The following is an 8,655-nucleotide window of genomic DNA, read 5'->3' on the forward strand; positions in this document are numbered from 1 at the left end:
TCAGGAAAAAAAGACCTGTTTCTATTTTCAAAGGAAGGGGGAAAACGTGTTCTTCTCTCTCAAGAAGGTCATATGATCTTTGCCCACAAAGCAATGAACAAGGCTCAGTGTTTGTCTCCTGAAGCCAGAGCTGGCTTGCTAAATGACATCCTCCAGCTTTGTGGGCGCCAAGCTACTTTGCAATGGAAAAATTAAAATTCAGGAACATGAAGGCCTTCCTCCTTCAACCCTCCCCCCACCCCATTCCCTTGTGACTTGTTGTTACTAGACACTAATAATCTGAGGTTCAGTCAAGGGACTGGGAAGAAAGGAGAATCCCTCTTGGGATTGAATTGAGCTCTAGGGCAGGGATTCTGGTTTATATTTCTTCCATGTTCCCAATTGGGTCTGGTACCATCAACCACACAAAGAATTGCAGATTGTCAGAGGTAAGGAAACCTTAAAGGTCATTTGGTCCTCATTGTAGGTGCCTAATAATTACTTAATGGACTAGTCACTTTAGCTGCTTGAGGGGTTTGAGCTACAGAGTCACATGCCTCAATTCACCTAGACAACATCCCCAGCCAGTTCCCTTTGTCAATGTCTAGGAATGCAAAGACATGACTCAGCATTCTGCCTTCATGACGGGCTGCAGTAGGGCTACTGATCCATGGTGGGACTGGTATGAGCAACAGGTCCCATTTACAACTATTGGGGCTGCTGAAGGCTGCATGCCTGGCATTAGTACAAATATCCCCTCCCACGGTGTCCTGCCCCCTCCTTGGGGTGTATGGACATGGCTGCTGTCCAAAACACAGTTCTATTCACCAGTTCGAGATAAGGAAATATCTATCTGGGCCTGACTTGCTATATAAGTACCAGATGGTAATGATTAAAATTACATTAAATTAATGTTTGACAGTCCATGAAGGGCATAAATTGCATGGTGTGCTGCTTGTCCAATCTGTCATCTTGTTTCCCTCAGCTCAGGTCAATAAACAGCAGTCGAAAGCTTCCTCTCTGGGTTGAACAGTAGCTTGTTTCTCTGCTATGGAAATGGCTGCTCAGTTTGCTAAGTCGAAGGCTTCTATGCTTCCAAAACCATGATTAAGATGCCTTAAAATACAGAGAATTATTTTGCCACAATCGCCAGTAACCGTCTCCCAAATGCAGTAAAACAATTATTGGTTAGAATTGGTCAGAAACTGGGAAATCTGAACCTGGCCTAAGAGTAAAACATTGCCAAAATCAGAAAGCAATTTCCAACTGTAATGACAGCCTTCTTCATTCACATGGTTTCTACAATGTGTGGGCAGTCATGATGTGTTATCAAGTTGCAAAAGAATTCCTGGTGTCGCATTTTAAAATCACCCATCTGCCATATACTCCCTTCCAGAGAACTTTCAGATTTCAACTTTTGTTCTTTTCCCCTGTGTTATTCAGGAATTGGTGTTCCAGTATTTACATAGTTTTTCCAAAGTAACATTTCAACCTGTGTACTTTTGCACAACTTAGATGATATTTTCAGTGTTCTGCCTACATTCTTTGGGGGCAAGGATCAGTTTTTCCAGGAGTAAGCCAAGTTGTAGAAAAAGCAAAGGAAGCAGTCTCAGGGTGCTGGAAGTCAGACTGTGCCACCCACATCACCCATCAGGAATGAAGCACTTGTACACCCAGCTGCTAGGAGTGCTGCTGGAAGGTGGCCTTCAGCTGTCAACCCCTTTTGGAAATGGCCTCCACTGAAGACGACTAGCTGACCTCAAATCTCTTCTCATTCTAAGGGCAGCTCCCATCCCCCAACCTGGGAGAACTCTGAAGGGCCATATCTGCTTTTCCTGTTATTTTCTCTGCTTGTGCTTGCCGCCTCAATAACTGCCAGAATCCCTTCTTGCTTTATTCAGGTCACTGCTCAAATGTCACCTCATCATGACTTTTCTTATCTCTCTTTCTAAAATAGCACACATTTACCCCTTCCCCATAGCCTCACCACCAGGTCCACCTGAGTCCTTGCCCTGTTTTCATTTCCTTCATTTTGAAACAGAGTGAAGTTGACTGTCCTGCTGAGTGAAGGAAGATGGAGGGGCTGTGACCCCCTCCCACAGGCACTAAAGAAGATGGGAGCTAAGATCACCTCCTGTCCCAGCCTAACACAGGCTACCTAAATATCTACCTGTGTATATTTCTCACTTTTTATTTCATTAACCTGGCATTGTCTCTTCTCTCCTGCCTTCTCTCTCTCTCTCTCTCTCTCTCTCTCTCTCTCTCTCTCTCTCTCTCTCTCTCTCTCTCTCTCTTTATCTCTCTCTCTGTTTCTCTCTCTCTTTCTATTTCTCTCTCTCCCAGAAATTGAACCCAGAGGCACTTAGCTACTGAGCCATATCCCCAGCTCATTTTTCTCTTTTATTTAGACAGGGTCTCTCTGAGTTGCTTAGGGCCTCGCTAAATTGCTGAGACTGGCTTCGAACTTTCAATCCTCCTGCCTCAGCCTCCTGAGTTACTGGGGTTACAGGCTTGTGCCACTACACCCACTGCCTCCTGTCTTTTAAATGTTCTGCTAATTTTCAGGGATTTGGAGGGATGGAACCTTTGGAACAATTAAGTTTCTTCCATTTTCCTTCAAAACTGGTGTTGAATAACATCTCTTTTCCTGACAAGTTGACTCTGAATATTTCTGGAGCAGAAAGTATTATGGCCTAGGCTCTTCCTCCCCAGGTTGGATCCTGTGCTACCTAGTAAAAATTTCTCTTCTAGTTACCTGTTATTATTTATATATATTTATCAAGTATTTTATTTATTACCACTGCCCACTAAAATAGAACCTTGGCAAGGGCTGGGACTTTGACCATTTTGTTCATTGCTTTATCTCAACTACCTAGAAAACTGCCTAGTACATATAGAGAGTTGCTCAATAAATATTTGTAAATAATTGAGTGAGTGAATGAATGAATGGCTAGTTGCCTAATATCTTAGCTGCTTCCTGATTTGCTCTCTCCAGGCACATTGGAAGGATCAGACTCCTGCCAGAGTATCACATTAGTCTAGAACATAAGTTTAAGAGTTGACACTGACCTATTCACTTCATTGAAAGTCACATAGTTCTTAAGCTCTGGCAGGCATTGCTCTGGATAATTTAATGATACCAATGCATTTCATGTTCATAACAACTGTAAGAAGTAGGTGCTGTTATTATCTTTTCCATTTTAAAAATGAAGAAACCAAGGAAGACAGAACTTAAGCAGTTTCCCCCAGGTCATATATCCAGTAAGCTAGAATTCAAACCTAGGCAGGCAGTTGCCAGAATCGCTGCCACTTACCAGCTACATAATTTTGAGTAAGTTCCTCTTTGCACTGTTTCTTTGCCCACTAAAAATGGAAATAGGCTGGGTGTGGTGGTGCATTCCTGTAATCCCAGTGGCTCAGGAGGCTGAGGCAGGAGGATTGCAAGTTCAAAGTCAGTCTCAGCAATTTAGTGAGGTACTAAGCAACTTAGCAAGATCCTGTCTCAGAATAAACTCTAAAAAGGGCTGGGGATGTTGTTCAGCAGTTAACCCCCCCCTGGGTTCAATCCCTGGTACAAAAATAAATAAATAAATAAATAAATAAATAAATAAAACCACACAGAATTTTAAGCATTAAATGAGATGGTATATTTAAAGCACTTAACAGGGTTCTTGATCCACAGTAGCATTTAATAAACAATATTTGCTAATTGCTATCCTTTTTATCCCAGTGCCTTGCCTTCTCCTACATTCCAACAGACTGAAAGACTTCCAAGTATTACTTGATCTGACTTTTATTTAATTTTAGATGCTCCGTATTGACTGTTTGACCTTTGCTGAAGGTCCTAGATGACATACCCAGCCCCTGTTCAGATGCTCCACACACAGGCCCAGTCTCATATCACCTCCACCCTTGACTCCACTCTAGCTTGGTCTCACCCCTTTGGATAGGACTAGGGCCAGGTCCCAGGTTCCATAGTGTTCATATCTGGTCTTCCCTGTCAGATCTTGAAGTAAATGATTCTTAGAGGTAGGTAGATACAACAATGTTTGGGTGGCCTGACTTGCCTGTAATAACTAGCCCTGCAGTTCTGGAGTCCCATTTTCTGGTACAATCACTTGAACCACAGCTCAAGTTTGACTAGGTTTGCCAATTACTCTGGTGCACTGCCCAGATCCCCTTTCAGTGAAGTACAGGTCATATCTGCTGCTAGGTGTACTGACGTCTTCAGACCCTTCAGGGATCGCCTCCACTACAAACTCACTGTGACCAAGAAACTGTCCCCTTAATGAGCCTCTGGGATCACCCATATCCAGTAATATATTAGTGCAGGAATATAAACTTCCACTCACCGTGGCCCAACTGGAGACAATTCTGAATGTCCATTCTGGCTCCAGAGTTCCCTCTGGGGTTTTTCTGAGTTCAACTTCTTCCTCTGTCTACCAGCTTCCTTCCCCACCTGTCTCCAGAAGTCCATCCCAAGGATTTACCCTAATCAACATCCTACCTCCTCTGCTGTATCTGAGAGTCAGAATCCCAGAAAACCTATCCTATGACACATGGTATAGCCCAATGCACTTGTATTGTTGCATGGTCTCTGTATTCTTCTACAAACTCTAAAACTCAGGAAACAAAAATGGCCTCCCAGGATTATAGCTCCCTGGCTGCTTCACCAACTCATCCCCATTTTTCACTTCTTCTCAGAAGCATGACTAGTCTAGCCTGCCTGCTTACACAAGCACATAAATGGAGCCAGGAAAATGATGCCTATTAATCAATTCTTGCCTACTGTTCATTGCTTTAGCTCAGGGCTTCTCTTTCCTATAGGAAGTAAGACAGATGATCATGGGTTGCCACACAACACTGGTTCTTTACTTTGACCTCCTGAGTCCTAAGAGGATTTATCAGTCAACAACAAGCTCATTTAACTATATGTCAGAAGCAGATGAAGAGTCAGTCATTAAGTGAATATAAACAACTAGGTGCCTCGTGTATTTTTGTAAAGGTTGATATATTTATAAACATGCCCTTGGGCAAGGGTCAGCCTCAGTGATACTCCCTTTGGGAATAGCCAACCCCAAACCACTTATTTGTTATGACTATGAGTGACATTTTGATCCAAGTAATCATTAAAATGTCTGTACTTTTAATGGCCCATAAAATCTTAACATGTTCCCTTAAATGCTGTCTTTCCTAAACTACAACAAGATGAATCTGTTTCCATGTGATCTTCAAGAATAGAAAAAATAGGACTAGGGGTGTAGCTCAGTGGTAGAGCACTTGCCCAACACATGTGAGGTACTGGGTTCAATCCTCAGCACCACATAAAAAATAAATAAAATAAAGGTGTAAAAAAAGGAATAGATAAAGTAACTGCTCAAATAAAGTGTGCAGTACTGTATTTGATAAGCTAATAAAATCACAGAAGAAAAACACAGCAGAGCATAACTGCTTTTTTTTTTTAAAGACTTTCTGTGGGAAGATACTTTATCTAATTAAGTAGATCTTTCTAAGCAAATCCTTTGCTCTCACAGCACACGGCCTAATTTTTTCAAAGGAATGAAAAGAACCCTTGGTAGTCTATTGGTTTCTTATATTCATTTTTGTTTTGTTACATCCCTTTGGAAATACTGTTTCATTCCTGATCTCAGGCTGTGTCTGGATACCCGAAGTAGAGCTGGTATTGTTAGGCAGACATGCGTACTGGTCAATATTCTGTTCTTTATAGTGAAAGATGATATGATTGATGCTGATGCCAATCTATATGGACAATGACAGCTGTAAAAACAGATGCTCCTCTCCCAGGCCCAGCCCAGCCATACATTTTTATCTGTGGTGCCAGGCACTTGGCAGAGATAGGCGTTTTGTGTCAGTAAGTCTCAGATACCCCTGAAAGTCTCTGACGATTATTCTTAAAAAGCTATGACTCAGTGCTGATGGGGCTAGCTGCTTCCTAGTCTTCTATAAATCCTCTGGTTCATGCTCTGAGATTTTGCTTCTGTGCTCCAGATTCTTATAATCACCTCATTTCAGGCCTCCGATAAAGTAGTTACTTGGATCACTGGAACAGTGAATCAATAAGGGCTTAATTAAAACATTCTGTACAATACACATCATGGTTGTGAATGTCACTATAGGGGGGACTATTGCATTTTAACATCTGTACATAATACCTTCAGATTTAGTTGGGGGAAGATAATTAAAACAGAATAATGCTTATCATTAAAATAGGCTGGATTGTATGACCACCTTCATAATCTCAAAGTGAATCATGAAGGTCCTTGTTAAAATGCAGCTCCCATAGCATATCTACTGAATAAGACTCTCTGGATTGGTATTGGAATCTGCATCTTTAATAAGTTCCCCAAGTGATTCTTATGCACACTATATGTGCAGAACTATTGCCCTAGAGGCTGATTATTTCACTGTAGGCATGGTTCCTGCAATGCCACAACTCGTTAGTAGTTCTCTTTGTTTTGGAAGGAAATGGTAGCATTTAGTGATTATCACCGCTGAAATGTGTGATTAATCATTGTAATGATGGCATTGATGCCCCACCCAGAGCCCGTTTATGAGTCTGGTGTACCCATCCCCCAGCTGCTTGCTCTAGCTTACCCATAGCCAGGATAAGCTCTATTTATTTTATATTTAGCAGCTCTGAGTGTTGGCTGCTAACAGCTTGCAGCTGTACTCTTCCCTCAAGAATTGCTCTTGGCTGATAGGGGCCACCTCACCCAGAGATGCTTAAGAGGTTATGCAACACAACCAGTGACTCACTAGTACATATACAGGTTAAGCATCCTTGGCTGAAAAAAATCTGAAATCATAAATTCTCCAAAATATGAAACATTTTTGCATGTTATGTTGGCTCTCAAAAGTTTCATATTTTGAAGTATTTCAGATTAAGGATGCTCAAAATATAAAACCTATGCAAATATTCCAAAATCTGAAACACTTGTGGTCCTGAGCATTTCAGACAAGGAATACTCAACACCTATAGGAGCAAAGGGAAGGCCAGCCCCTTTGCCTCAAGGGAGAAAACTGTGGTGCTATCCCTGCCCTATGTGATCAGGCTGATGCTAGACTTCTGCTGAAACCACATCTTTGCTTAGCTGCTTTCCCATTTCTCTCATTTTTGTCTGTACAGGTTTCTTCTGAGAACACTCCAAGAGAAAGTAAGTATTAGGATGTAACAAAAAGGGAACCCTCATACATTGTTTGTGAGAATGCAAATTGGCACGCTATTATGGAAATAATATTATTATGGAGGCTCCTCCAAGAATTTAAAAATTGACCTACCATATGACCAGCAATTCCTATTATGGGAATATGCCAAATAAAATCAAATCAGCCCCGATATCTGCACTGCTATGTTCATCATAACATTATTCACAATAGCCAACCTATGAAATCAACCTAAGTATCTGTTCATGGATAGATAAAGAAATTGTGGTATTTATGTACCACACAAAATATTATTCAAACTTGAAAACATGGATGAAACTGGAGGACATTATGCTAAGTGAAGAAAACCAGATACAGAATGACAAGTAGTGTGTGAATACAACTTACATGTGGAATCTAAAAATTAAAAAAAAGATTTGAATACCTTTGAATAGAGTAGAATGCTGGCTACCAGAAGAATAAGGGGATAAGGGTAAAGGAATGGGGAGATGTAGGTCAAAGGGGTACAAATTTGCAGTTATGAAGGATGAGTAAGTATAGAGATCAAAGTACCACATGAGTACTATACTTAACAGTGCATATTGGAAATTTGTCAAAAGTATAGATTTTAGATGCTCTTGTCAGAGAAAAAGGTAACTGAGATGAACAATATGTTAACTTGCTTGACTATAATATTTCACACTGTATAATATCCAAACATCATTTGTACACCTAAATACATACAATTAAGGAAAAGAATCTCTGTCACAGTCTCTGTTTCTAGATGACTCTACCTAAGTCAATATTGTTATTCAGTAATTGATTAGTCTTTTCCTAGAGGAAAAAGTTGTAAAAATAGCAAAAATAAGTCTATGATAAATAAAGATATATATAGATATATAGATATATAGATATATAGATATATATATATGTAACAAGAGTTAAAATAATTAGGATGTTCTGGTTCCAATTTAAATGGGTTAACTCTACCCCATTTCTCTCACTCAATGTAGCCATAAAATCTGGACAGAATGAGGACTCCAAAAGGTAAATAGTAGTAGGCAGATTAGTAAAGAAGACAGGCAGGAATCTGAAGTACTGCCACACTAGTGTTGAGTATATCATTTATTTTTCCTGTCATCCTTGGCCAAGACTAAAGGAAGTCCCAAAATCTAGAAGTAGGTACTGGGTTACAGACCAGAGAGCTCTAGGAGAAGCTCTCTATTTCTGTCTCAAAGAACAGGAAAGAGTTCTCCTGATGCTTAGAGAGAGTGGGGAAAATCCAACACCACCCCCGTTCTCTGTTCTCTTGAGCTCCAGGTAATCCTGCATAGCAAGAGCAATAGTGCAGAGAGAAGCAGCAATTGGACCAATAGGTACCTACACTCTGAAGGGGAAGAAACAGTTTATGATTAGAAGAGCTAATCAGAATGGTGAGGTCAACCTCCATTGTTTTTCTCTATCTCCAGATGTTTGGTCCCAGACATGGGCACAATATAGTTAGCTGAAGTT

The sequence above is a fragment of the Sciurus carolinensis genome, chromosome X, assembly GCF_902686445.1.
Source record: "Sciurus carolinensis chromosome X, mSciCar1.2, whole genome shotgun sequence".
Lineage (NCBI taxonomy): Eukaryota > Metazoa > Chordata > Mammalia > Rodentia > Sciuridae > Sciurus > Sciurus carolinensis.